This window comes from Sciurus carolinensis, chromosome 12 (assembly GCF_902686445.1).
Source record: "Sciurus carolinensis chromosome 12, mSciCar1.2, whole genome shotgun sequence".
NCBI lineage: Eukaryota > Metazoa > Chordata > Mammalia > Rodentia > Sciuridae > Sciurus > Sciurus carolinensis.
Genome location: NC_062224.1, coordinates 22587416 through 22601745, shown reverse-complemented (window position 1 = coordinate 22601745; position 14330 = coordinate 22587416). Strand labels below are relative to the sequence as shown.

General features: G+C 44.0%; 1 non-coding gene across 1 annotated transcript; it reads right to left on the bottom strand.

The window, feature by feature from the left end:
* Window positions 1-861: 861 nt before the first annotated feature.
* Window positions 862-942, bottom strand: Trnai-uau (transfer RNA isoleucine (anticodon UAU)). Its single transcript has one exon. It is a non-coding gene; the product is annotated as a tRNA-Ile (tRNA).
* Window positions 943-14330: the final 13388 nt, after the last annotated feature.

The window sequence follows — 14330 nt, the reverse complement described above, 5'->3', positions numbered from 1 at the left end:
GATGGCCTTGGGAACCTTGGACGCATCTCTCCATTTTTCTTCTCTACCACTCTTGTTAACCTAGTTCACTCCAAACACTCCTTGGGCATGTCTGGTCTCCTCCCTGCCTGAAGGACCGAGCTCCAACTCTCTTATGCTTTCAGGCTCCCTTTTCTCAGAACCTTCATGGGAACCTCCTCCACCCAATCCTGCAGAATGGATTTCGGGGGTGCTTCCTCCCCTGGACATCTTTTTATAGTTTGTCCCATTCCTTTGGCATTGTGTACATTCTCCAACATTGTTTAAGTCTGAAAATGTGTGACCTCCTTCTCAGTTCAACTGTGAGGTCCTTCATGGAAAGGAACAATGTCTTGCCTCTTTGACTTTCCCAGGCACAGTCCCCTATTCATTGTAACTGTCCTGGGGGCATTTAAAAGCCCTGAGTGGCCTCAGCTGCTATCTGACCTGCCATGAGTTCACCAATTCCGGTATGTGGCTTGTGACCCCACCCTCTCTGCCTCCAGCTGGCAGGTTCACCTCCTCCTACCTACTTCATGACCCCTGCCTCCAGTAAGGTGACTCTTCTGCATCTCCCTGACCCTCTGCCATATCCTTTCTTCACTTCCTCCATCTCCACCCTACATCCCCTGGGCCACCATTGCACTATTTGTTGCCAATTTGGTAGCCGATGTGACTTTTCATGGTGTAAACAGCTGGCAGAACTCTGACTTATTTTCTTGATAGAGCTGGGGAAAGTCACCCTCGGAGGTCCACTGAGTTCACCAGAGGTGATCACCAACCTCAGAAGGGCTTTGTAGCCCTCAGGGGCTGTCACCCTAGACTGACAAGGGTGGATTCCTGTCCACAATTTTTTTTTTTTTTTGGGGGGAGGGTGGTGCTGGGGATCGAACCCAGGGCCTTGTGCTTATAAGGCAAGCACTCTACTGACTGAGCTATCTCCCCAACCCCCCTGTCCACAATTTTAACCTCAAGGATTAAATGCCTGCAAAAGAGGCAGGCTCTTTATTCTCCCTTCAAATGACAAGGCAGGTAAAACATGGTTTCTGAATCAATCAATCAATGGCAAGATATGAAAAAGCAGAATGAGCAAAAAGCAAACAAAATAAATAAATGAAAATATAGGCAAAAAATAAGTAAAATAAAATCATTCAAGTGCAGAATGTTAGTATTGAACAAAACACCAGTGCATATGGGGAAAAAATTGTCTACATGGTCCGGGAGACCAATCTCTTCAAGGTGACACTCCAACAGGTTCAAATGCCATAAAGTCATCAGCAGTGAAACAAAGGACTGAGCACCCAGGCAGAGCCTCTGGGGCCAATGTCCTTTCAGAGTGAATCCTCTCAGTGGGTGGAGTCACACTGAGATGGGTCTCAGATGGCAGTCTGAAGGCACTGATACTTTAGTCCCAGAGGTGCATTATCTCAGCTTCCACATGTCAACCTTGGAGGGAAAAGTCCCAGGCAGCAGTTATCTTATTTGTAGATTGGCATGTGGCTGTCAAGGTGGCTATCAGTCCGTCACTGAGCTCGGTCTCAGCCTGTGTTACCAGGAAAAGCTCGAACTGGACTTAGTGCTATTGGGCAGAGTCATATGGATCAGAATGCAAATGCCAGTTTCCTTAGCGTCCCAAGAGTCACAACATTGCAAACATACATCCCAGTGGGGGCCCAGTCGGAATAGGTGACTCAATAGAAGGAGCATTGAAGAGAGAAAATTGACCAAGGAGTGGTCAGGGCAAAGGAGATCCCACAAGAGCCCACCTGAGACCCATAGAGGCAAAGCTATGTGCGTTTCCAGAATGCAGCTGGGGGTGGGGGCTGTTGCTTCAGTGGAGAAGCAGAGTCGTGGAGAAGCAGAGTCACGGACAAGTGGGAAACGGCTCAGCTCCACTCTCCAGCTGGGGCTCCAGCTGACCAAACTTAAGAGCCCTCCAGAGAAGGGAGCCTGGCAGGCAATGCATAGACAGCTCTCGGAGCTGAGCAGCACAGTATGGAGACTGGGTCTGGAGACCAGAGACTTCAGCACAGGCCTCACCGCCAGCCCCTCTTACTGGGTCACCTACATGCACAGCTGTTTCCAATTCTCTTCTCCTTACGTCTCTGACCTCCACCTCCAATCTTTCACTCTTATCCTACCATCTCATATCCTACTTCACAAAGAAAATAAAACCATCACAGAGAAACTCCCTCAGCTTCCCACCACCAAAACCACAGACTCGCCATATGAATTAGAATTAAGTTTGGCTGTGAATAGCAGACATCCAAATAACTATGGTCTGAACAGAATGCAGGTTTCTTTCTTTTTGATGTTGAAGTTGGCGGTGTAGAGCTAGTGGGTTCCAAGACCTCAAGAGTCACCTTCCTTCTGGGTTGCCACCTCTTGGGCGTGGTCACCTCGTCCTTAACTTCTCCAGTCATCACATCTGCATTCTAGTCAGAGGCAAGAGGAAGACATGAAAAAATGACAGAGACAGAAAAGCTGTCTTTCAGGGAGCTACCAGAAGGTGGTACAAACCACTGTAACTTCGACTTCATTAGAATGTAGTCTAATAGCCATCCCTACCTCCTAGAGAGTAACTATGGTTTATTCTGGTTGACTATGTGCCTAAAGATGGGGGCCATAACACTACAGAAAAGGAGGGGAGCCGACAGGAGGAGGCACCTAGCATTCGGTGACACACGCCCCTATAGCTGCACAGTACTATCTCCCTCTCAGCTTCGTCCTATCTTTAAGCATGCCCAAATCTTTTTCTTGTAAAAATAAGAAAAAAAAAATTGAGTTCAAAGACTTCCGTTATCATCTCACTTGACCTTTATAGAACTACTTTTGACCACTCTGTTCTGGAAACTTGGCTGCTCTGCCTTCCTTCTTTGCCTTCTTCGCATCTCTTCTTCTTCCAACCATTAATGCTGAGTCCCAGGTGGGCTTGAACCCCAGCCCCCTTCTCTTCCCCACTACCACCTCGGCGCATCAGGGGTCCTCAGGTTGGGGTCTCAATCCTGGGGATCCTCCAGCTCCATCCAGAGAACTACGAGGCTGCCCCTTCTTCCAGCCCACATTTGCATGAGGCAGATCTGTGTTTGCACCGAGCAGCGTCTCACGACAGGCTGAACCGGGCAGTGGAGAAGCGAATCCAGGTTGCTTCCATTAAGCCAGATGGGAAAGGGATTTATAAAAGTGTAAATCGATGCTGGCTATTCCTCTCACAAAATGTTTTGCCTTTGGTAAACGGCCGTCATTTTTCATTAAGCTATTTTATTCACACGAGCATGCAAAGGTTTGTTGTAATTTAAAGTTAATGTGTATTTCAAATCTTCTTAAATTTTTAATTTCTTCTTTTTTTTCATTTGGTACTGAAGATTGAACCCAGGGGCACTATACCACTGAGTTGTGTCCCTTGTCCTTTTTTAAAATGTTGTGACAGGTTCTTGCTAAATTGTGAAGGCGGGTCTTGAACCTGGGATCCTCCTGCCTCAGCTTCCAGAGGCGCTGGGAGTCGTTCGGGTGTGCCCCGCTGTACCGGGCTGGGTTTAATTTCTAATACAGTAAATATAGATGTATAAACTCACATAAGCGAAAGTTCTTCGGGCTCCTCGGTAATTTTTAAGTGTAAAGGGGCCCTGAAATGGGAAGCCAGAGCCCTCTGCGCGGGGTTTCCCTTCCTCCCTCTGCGTCTAGACTCGTCCCTAGACCCGCCCACCAGAGTCTGTTGAAATGAATCTGAAGCGCCCGAACTGAACATGCGCAAATTGTGATGGACTCCTCATTGTATGGTCCTCCCCACGTCGCTCTCGATTCCCCAGCTTCAGCTCCGCCAGGGGACATCTGGAGGTCATCTTGATCCCTGCTTCTCCCCCACCTGCCCTTTCCAAACCATCACTCAGCTGTCCATGCCTTTTAGCTCTACTTAGCTCAGTGCCAGCTACTGACCTGGGTCATTCCAGCTGCTTGCTAAGTGGTCTCTGCTTCTAGACTTATCCATCTCCAAGTTAGTGCGTACATGGCTCCCAGGTGAACAGTGAAAACCTCGTCCTACCCAGCCCGGAGAAGTCAGGCCAGCTTCACCAGCATCACCTCCCCTACACACACTGCACTCCAACCATACTGCTCCCTGCTGTTTTCTCCAACAAACCACGCTCCTTCCTACCGCAGGGTCTTTGCACATGCTGTTCCCTCTCTAAGCCCCCTCACCATCCCATCTTCACCCTACTGCTTGCACCCCATTCATTTCTCCCAGAAGTTCTTCCCTCCCTTCTCTCACTGGATCAAATGCCCCCTATATATGTACTCTTGCTCTATCTCTTCTTCTTAACATTTAAGGCAATTTTAGTTTTATCTTTGTGTGGCTAGCTGGACTATGAGTCTGCTCAGGCTGTCAGAGCAAAATACCATAGATGAGATGCTGCTAACAACAGAAATTTATTTTCCCATAGTTCTGGAGATTAGCCATCTAAGATCAAAATGCTATAGCATTGGTGTTTGATGAGGTCTCTCGTCCTGGTTTGTAGATAACTGCCCTTCTCAACGTGTCTTCACATGGCCTTTAAATAAAAAATTTAAAGGGGCTGGGGATATGGCTCAGTGATAGAGCACCCCGGGTTTATTCCCCAGTACTTTAAACCACAAAACAAGAAAAGAATATATAATATGTCAGGTGGCAATAAGTGGCATAAGAAGAATACACACACACACACAGGTCTCTGGCGTCTCTTCCTCTTCTAAGAGCCCCAGTCCTATCCTCTGCCTCAGCTCATTAAATCTTTTTTTTTTTTTGGGTGCTGGGATCGAACTCAGGGCTTTGTGCTTACAAGGCAAGCACTCTACCGACTGAGCTATCTCCCCAGCCCCATTAAATCTTAATTACCTGACTTGGGGTTGTGTCTCCGTGGCCTGGCATATGTGAAGCACTGGGTTCAATTCTCAGCACTACATTGTAGATAAATAAATAAAATAAAGGTCCATTGACAACTAAAAAAAAGAAAAAGAAATTAAAAAAACAAACAAACCTTGATTACCTCCCCAAAGACCCTTTCTTCAAATATAGTCACATTGGGAGATAAGGCTTCTGCCTAATAATTAGCAAGGAGACACAGTTCAGCCCATTTGAACTGAGAACTCTCTCTTCCAGTGTATTATACGCCCTGTTAGAACAGGATCCCTTTTGGATTTTGTTCACCTTATGTTCCCAGCACCTAGCTTAGTACCTGGTCAAAAGTGAAACAATAAAGATTTGTTGAAAATAGTGCTGGGAAAACTGGAAATCCATATGCAGCTGAATGAAACTAAACCCTTATCTCTCATCCTGCACAAAACTCAACTCAAAATGGATCAAGGGCCTCGGAATCAGACCAGAGACCCTTCATCTTATAGAAGAAAAAGTAGGTCCAAATCTTCAACATGTCGGCTTAGGGTCAGACTTCCTTAACATAACTCCCATAGCACAAGAAATAAAAGCAAGAATCAATAACTGGGATAGATTCAAACTAAAAAGCTTTCTCTCAGCAAAGGAAACTATCAGCAATGTGAAGAGAGAGCCTACAGAGTGGGAGAATATCTTTGCCACTCATACTTCAGATACAGCATTAATTTCCAGAATATATAAAGAACTCAAAAAACTCTACACCAAGAATACAAATAATCCAATCAACAAATGGGCTAAGGAAATGAATAGACACTTCACAGAAGATGTACAAGCAATCAACACACATATGGAAAAATGTTCAACATCTCTAGTAATAAGAGAAATGCAAATCAAAACCACCCTAAGATTCCATCTCACCCCAATTAGAATGGCGATTATCAAGAACACAAGCAACAACAGGTGTTGGAGAGGATGTGGGGAGAAAGGTACACTCATACATTGCTGGTGGGGATGCAAATTAGTGCAGCCACTCTGGAAAGCAGTGTGGAGATTCCTTAGAAAACTTGGAATGGACCTACCATTTGACCCAGCTATCCCACTCCTTGGCCTATACCCAAAGGACTTAAAATCAGCATACTACAGAGATACAGCCACATCAATGTTCATAGCTGCTCAATTCACAATAGCCAGACTGTGGAACCAACCTAGATGCCCTTCAGTTGATGAATGGATAAAGAAACCGTGGCATATATATACAATGGAATATTACTCAGCTATAAAGAATAATAAAGTTATGGCATTTGCAGGCAAATGGATGAAATTGGAGAATATCATGCTAAGTGAGATAAGCCAATCTCAAAAAACCAAAGGACGAATGATCTCACTGATAAGGGGATGATGACACATAATGGGGGGTGGGAGGGGGGCAAGAATGGAGGAAGGAGGGACTCTATAGAGGGAAAAGAGGGGTGGGAGGGGCGGGGGGAAGGAAAAAATAACGGAATGAATCAAACACCATTACCCTACGTAAATGTATGATTACACAAATGGTATGCCTTTACTTCATGTACAAATAGAAACAACATGTATCCCATTTGTTTACAATAAAAATAAATTAATAAAAAATAAAATAAAATAAAAAAGGATTTGTTGAATGAATGAGTAATACCTCTTAACATTTACTGAGCACATGTGATTTTATAGGCACTGCACTTTTGTGCTATGTACGTTCCAGGTCTTTGTTTCCAGGACTTTATGTAGAATATTTTATTTAATATTCCTAATAACCTTAAGAGATTTAAAAGAATTTTTTCCCATTATACGGATGACAGAACCAGGGCACAGAGAAGTTATATGGCTATCCAAGATCACACAGCTTGAAGAACCGGAATCCAATCAATCTGTAGTCAGACACCGTACTCTTAATCTGTATGCACATTATTTTAAGTGGGTGAATCTGTGCATAAAAGGGCAGATTTGTTGGATTATTAAATTTATAAAATTTTTATTGCTCATGTACTATTTGCAAGTTAATTTTCCGGGCATTTGGAATAAGAAATAGATGAAATAATTCCCTTCATTCTTGTAACATATATTCATGTGTGTGCATATGTTCACACATGAGATAAACAAGAAACAAAAATAAACTGGTCCTGGTGGCATACACCTATAATCCTAGCTCCTCGGAAGGATGGAGGCAGGAGGATCACAAGTTCAAGGCCAACCTCAACAACTTAGCAAGACACTGTTTCAAAATAAAAAATTTAAAGGGGCTGGGGATATGGCTCAGTGATAGAGCACGCCTGGGTTTATTCCTCAGTGCTGCAAACCACAAAACAAGAAAAGAAGATATAATATGTCGGGTGGTGATAAGTGGCATAAGAAGAATAAAGCAGGAAGGGGGAGGAGAATGTGGGCCAATCGCTGCTGTTTCTGCCAGTGTTGTGGGAAATTCCTTTCTTTTTTTTTCTTTTTTCTTTTTTGGTATCGGGGATTGAACCAGGGGCACTGCACCACTGAGCCATACATCCCTTATTATATTTTATTTAGAGACAGTGTCTCACTTAGTTCTTTAGGTCCTCACTAAGTTGCCGAGGCTGGCTTTGAACCTGCGATTCTCCTGCCTCCACCTCCCGAGCCTCTAGGTTTACAGGCGTGCGCCACCATGCCTGGCCTGGAAAGGGAATTTCTAACAGCTGAGTATGATGAAGTCTAACAGAAGATCTGTACGTAATATAACAAATGGTTTCCTATTGATTCATGGTTTAATTAAAAGGATATGAGCAGATAAAATTCCACAGCCAGCACTTATTAAACTTCTTACAAGCCCAGACCTCGAGAAAGGCAGCACAAAATCCTGGGAGGTCATGCCCCACCACAGAGCGATGACCACTCTGATCTCAGGGCCACAGAGGTCAGTTGGTGCTGAAGCACCCCCCCTGCCCCTGCACTGTCTTTGGCTGGTTGGGGGTGACCGAGGAAGCTCCTGGTCTAAGATGTCAACAGAATGGTGGGGGGCAGCACTGGCCAGCGCACCTAACATTGCCATCTGAATGACACCTCCGATTCACTCATGAATCAGTGTATCAGTAAATGAATACGTCCAGTGTCCCCAGATCTGTGCTTGCTAGTGAAGACTTTGCATAGGAAATGGACTTGCGTGTGTGTGTGTCAGACCCACTGAGTGACATCATCCCCGAAGGATCCACACACTTCCCTGGGATTTTCCACAACGTCCAGGTGGTAGCTAAGACCTTACTCAATCTGGCTCAATATCATCTAAGAGGAAAGTCTTGAGAATCTGATATGTAGCCCTTGTTACTAAATCCTTGTGAGAAAACGGGTTGGGAGAGACCCACAGGACTGAGGGTTGGTGAGAATGCTTAGGTATCTTGGTTGTTTAAGCAAGAGAATTTCTTTTAAGAAAAAAAAAAAAAAATGAAGTAGGTGTTGAGTGGCCTCTACTATCACTAAAGTTTCTAAACAAGAATGAAATTCACCCACGGGTGCTTTGGATCTCTTTACTAGAATCACTTCTATGTCCACGCCTGGCATATATTTTTTTTCTTTCTCTCTTTCATTCTTTCTTCCTTTCATAATTCATTCAGTAACGTCACACAAACCAGCCAAGCCACATTCGGGACACCTGGGTAACTGATATACCTCAAGGTTTCTAAAAACAAAACAGCTGAATACCTCCTTTGTGCCAAAGGAGAGGAAGTGGAGTTTTTCCAGAATGCCGTTCTCGATTAAGAAATCTATTGAGTCAAAATGATTTCCTGACAAGGGAGGTCACTTATCTATTCAGGCTTCGCCCTATTGATCTGCCCAAAGACCATGAACGTATAGATTCTATCTCAGAAAAAAAAAAATGAAAGCAGAGACAAAAGTTGATGAAACTAACATTTAATTAGCAATGCAGGTGTAACTTCTATAAGCAACCACCTCTGGCAGGTCATCTTCTGTCTGCCTCCCAGTTGCTGAGTTGATACAGATCATGACTCTCTTCATGTAGGATCAAGTCCAAGGTATTGATACCATTGAAGATTAGTTCTTAAACTCCACGGTTGGGTTTGGAGAGAAGGAAAGAGTCAAGGCTTCTTCTTCCTCAGGCTTCATTTGGTGCCTTTATTACTCAGGGTACCTCCAGTAGTAGGAAACTGAACATCACAAACAGTAAGAAAATGTGAACCTGGCTCATGAACCTGGGAGTCCATGAGATGAAAAGTTCTCCCAAAGACTGGCTCAACCCAGTGGTACCAACTCCATGTCTCTGCATCCCCTCCTGGATCATTCCTAGGCCTTGGTCACATCAGCTTCCTGAGGAAGAGGGGGAATCATTTCCAAAAATACTCTCAAAAGAACATAGAGGAGAAAAGGATTATAACGCCCTTTCCTCACCTAGCACAAGGGTTGTAGCTGGTAGCCTAGAACAAAAAAAGATAAACAAGAGAAAAGTTTAACAAAGTTATTCAATGAAGCTTTATGTGACACGGGAGCTTACAGAAATGAAGACCCAGACTCAAGGAAAACTATTTTTATGCTAAGTCTAGTGGGTGATGGTGGAGAAACATGATTGGACAGAAGGGGTATGACGTAATAGTAACAAGCTGAGGAGGGGCTAGGGACTCCACAAGGCCCGTTTGTTCAGATTCCTTTCTGTGTCCCTGTAAGACATTCCTTTCCCTGGGGTATGGAGCAGGACACCTGTCACACAAGGACTCTGAAGGAGGCAGGGAGGAGGAGGTCAACAGTGACCTCCCTAGGTTTTATGGCTTGCTTTAGGGAGAATTCTAATCTGAATGACCTGCCTTGGGGGTGAAAAGGAGAGGCAGGAGAAGGTCAGAGAGACATTGTTTATGAGGTCCTTCTAAGGTCTTTCAGTTCAAAGCAGTCAGCGCACCAAGGCACCAGACTTTGGTGCTGCTTCCTCTCTGCTGCAGCTATTAATTCAGAAAACCTGCGATGGGGGACTGAGAAAAGACAAACACATAGAGAGAAAACTGGGACCAGTTGGGACACTGTCTTCTGCTGGAGGAACAATGACCCAGAGCTAGTTCAGCCTGTTTATTTTATTTTTGTTTATTTATTTTGCTTTATTAAAAATATTTATTCATTTGGGGCCTGGGAATATATTGCTTTGCATGCATGAAGTCCTGGGTTCAATCCCTAGCACCACCAAAAGAGAAAAAGAGAAAGAAAAAAAAAAAAAATATATATATATATATATATATGATATTTTCATCGTAAGAAAGACAAAATCAAGTTGAGATTTGAGTAGAATGATGGTTTTCAGTTGTCTGGAAAGAATTTTTTTTAATTTTTAATTTTTTTTATTTTTACAGACTGCATTTTGATTCATTGTACACAAATAGGGTACAACTTTTCATTTCTATGGTTGTACGCAATGTAGATTCACACCATTCACGTAGTCATACATGTACATAGGGCAATACTGTCTCAGTCTACTATCTTTCCTTCCCCCACCCCCTCCCACCCCACTTTCCTCTACACCATCCAAAGCTCCTCCATTCTTCTCTTCCCCCTGTCACCCTCCCCCCATTATGTAGAGTACATTTATTATGTAGGTTTTATCATCAAAATGTTGTGAGAAAGTTTCAGTAAAACAGACAGACTTGAAGGTCGCAGTGAAACTTGTGAGACATTCAGGTTATCTAGTTATGCCCAGAATTCTCCATGACCGGGAGTTGGTACCTGAGCTCAAGGTCCAGGCTGATATAGCTCTGTACCTTTGTACAGAGCCTCCTCAGGCTGGGTATCACCATAGCAACTGGGTTATCTTGACCTGCACCTTTGCACAGAAAGTTTCAAATGCAAATGCAGCCACAAGGCAGTCAGAGACCATGATTCAAATCACTGCTCTCCACACTTTGGGGTATTTTGTTCTGAGTGCAACAAGAGCATGAACAGTCAGTTACAGAGTCGGGGCAGGGGTATATTTGCAAATCGTACAGCTGATCAAAGTCTGGTATCCAGAATATATAAGGAACTCTTATAACTCAACAATTGAAAAACAGGTAACCCAATTTAAAAATGAAAAATTAAAGGAGATTGGAATAGACATTCCTCCAAAGAAAATGTGCACACGACCTGTAAGCACATAAAGAGATGTTCATCATCATTAATCATTAGGGAAATGTCAATTAACACCATGTGAGATGCCACTTCACACATACTGGGATAGCCATACTCAAAAGACAGGCAGTGACAAGAGCCGATTTGGATACAGGGAAATTATTAAACCTGCACATTGCTGGTGGGAATGTAAAATGATACAGTCACTTTAGGAAACCAGGCTGCAGTTCCTCAAATAGTTAAACACAGATTCATCAAATGACCCAGCAATTCCGCTCTTAAGTACCTACGCAAGAGAAATGAAAAGATATGTACACACAAAAGCTTATACATAAATATTCATAGCAGCATCATTCATTATAGCCCCAAAGTGAAAACGAACCAAATATCTATCAACTGATGACTAGATAACCAGCACGTGGTGTATCTATAGAATGGAGTGTTATCCCACCACAACAAGGAATGACATCTTGAAATATCCCGCAACTGTGATGGTTTGACATATTTGACTCCATGGAAATGTTAAAGGCCAGGCTATATGGGCAATGACTAAACAGACTCCATTTTACCCTGAGACTCCATGTTATGTAGGAAATACTTCTCCCATGGGAAGACCCCACCTCTGTACCATCAACAGTTGCTTAGCATGACATGTTTGGCAACACAAAATGGCAATTCTTGTATAATGAAAAAATTGTTCTCTTTTTGATTCCTATTTTCCTAAACAATGTACCATGTCAACAGTGATTGTCTAGATGTTAGTAACCATTCTTTAGTTTGTACCTAAGTAAGGTCATTTTGACCTACTTCCCCCTCTCGTAATGATTTCAGATCCCATAATGTTTGTTTGTAATTTTAAATCATAGCAACACACACTGATGATTGATGAACTAACTTATGGTAAAAAAAAAAAAAAAAAAAAAACCTACAACCCTATGGTTGGGGCTCTTCTCCCAATAACCATTCTGGGCATTGTGTGAGACAGTCAGGCAGCCGGCTTAATAAAGACCCTCAAATTTGGACTTCTCATGGTGATTGGTTTGTTCTTAAGTTGTGCCCCATAACACTGATACCGCTGTTTACCGGTGACGAGTCCTGCTTCCTCAGGTGTTGAAGTATAGCCAGAAGCACACGGAGGCAAGTGTAGAGTAGAAAGTAAGCTTTATTAAAGAAAAGTAAAAACAGACTTCTCCCAGTTGGAAGAAGATGACCCAAAGGGAATCCATCGGATTGAGCAAATCTTGTCCTTTTTATAGGTTTTATTCTCCCATTCTTTCCCCCTTATCTCTTTTCTTCCTGCCTAGTGATTAGGCCTTGTTTTGCATAAAGTGAGAAAAGATGGACCGGGGGAGGGCCAAGGTGATTCAGGCAGGTAAGGGCCCAGGGGGCATTAATAGTAGCTCCTCGCTTGCAGTCCTTGATAAGGGCAGGTAAATTTGGTTATCAATGGGCTCTGCAGGTCCTTGACATTCCAATCTCCCAGGGTGGTCTCCAACTTCCGGAGGCAGATGACTTTCATGACCCCCATTTCCTCAATCTGACCTGATCCCTTATTTCTACACTAACTGCCTGTCCCCAATTCCGGCTTCAACACAACAAGGATGAACCTTAGACGCATTATGCCAACCGGAAGGAGCCAGACAGGAAAAACCCATATACTGTATGATTCCATTTACACGAAATATCCAGTATAGGTGTTGCCGAAAGCTCGGTCCTTGTCCCTGATGTCAATCCAATAAGGAGGACACAGTTTTGAGAAAAAGGAAAAAGAAGGTTTATTGCTTGGCTAGCAAGGGAGAAACACAGGGGACTCCTCTCCCAAAGGCTGTGATTATCCCATCAGCAGGAACAGGGGGCTTTTAAAGAGGTGACTCAAAGGCTACATTCCAGCTCTGAATTATATTTCATTTAAAAAAAAAAAAGTGGGAGCAAGAACATCTCATTTCCCTAAATTCTCAGAAATCCTCTTCTCACCTGCCAATGACCAGAATGGAAACACCTGAGCCCAGACCAGGGGACTGGGGGCTGCTCCATGCAGCCCATCCCCTTAGGCCCACTGCACAAGAGGAAGTGGTATAGACTGCAGGCGAACAACTACAATTTGCATGCCTGCGGTTCTCCTCTTTGGACATCCCATATTGAAACTCCAACAAAGGTCAGGCAGTTAGTGTAGATAGATGAATCAGTCGGGCTGGGAACACAGAAGGGAATGGAATGTTAATACCTTCAGGACACTTTGCCCTAACCAAAATCAAAAGTCACCTGCCTCTGGGGAGATGGACCCTCCCAGCAGGGAATTATTAATGAGTATTCCCTGGGCGGCTCCCCCTGAATTGCTCCTCTTCCACCTTTTCACCACATGGGCAGGGGTAAAGGCAGGGGCCATTAGATGTAAGACACCTGGAAATTTTAAGAGTAAGACTCACCTGGGCACCCAGCTCTGGGCCCCCTTCCCTGCAGAGAAGTCTGTGTTACTACTCCTTAAATAAAACTTGTATTCTATGCTTGCCTCTGCATTTCCAGCTGTTCAATTTTCACATCTGGGAAAGCTGAACTCACTATCACCGGTAACCGGCGGCAACAATATCGTGGGGCCTGCTCATACTCTATCAGAATGTATGACCGCTTCCTGGCTGTTGGTTACTAAATCACCAGCTCCTTGAAAGCAAGAGCTTCTGGGTATACCTAACAGCTAGCACTGTGTCCAGTCATGCAGGACAATCAATAAATGCTTATTAAATAGATGACTAAAGTGAAACATGTAAATATCTCGTTCTGGCAGATGGTCAAACCCCTCAGTATCAGCAATTCATTGTTCGTGTGAAGTCATGCCTTCCGAAGCATCCTCCCCACAGGGACAATATTGACTCACTCACAGTTTTGTGAGTTTATCAGCAATTTCAGACCCAGGGGACAGGGCTAGCCTGGGTTCCCCAGAAGTGCAAGCACCCCAGAGAAACTTGTCTACCTGATTAGTTCGGGACCAGTGACCACTGCAGACAACAAGCTCCTTCCTTTCTTTCTCTTATTTATTTATTTATTTTTAGCAGGGGTGGGGTAGTACCGGGAATTGACCTCAGGTTCACTCGACCAGTGAGCCACATCCCCAGCTCTGTTTTGTGTTTTATCTAGGGACCGGGTCTCAGTGAGTTGCTTAGCACCTCGTTGTTGCTGAGGCTGGCTTTGAACTCTCACTCCCTCTGCCTCAGCCTCTGGAGCCGCTGGGATTACAGGCATGCGCCACTGTGCCTGGCATCTTTCTCTAATTTTTAGAGTAGGAATTTACAATGATTTGAGCAATATCAATGTTTTTCCCAACTTGTTAGATCATATAAACACACACTACACACACACCCCTCCCATACACAGA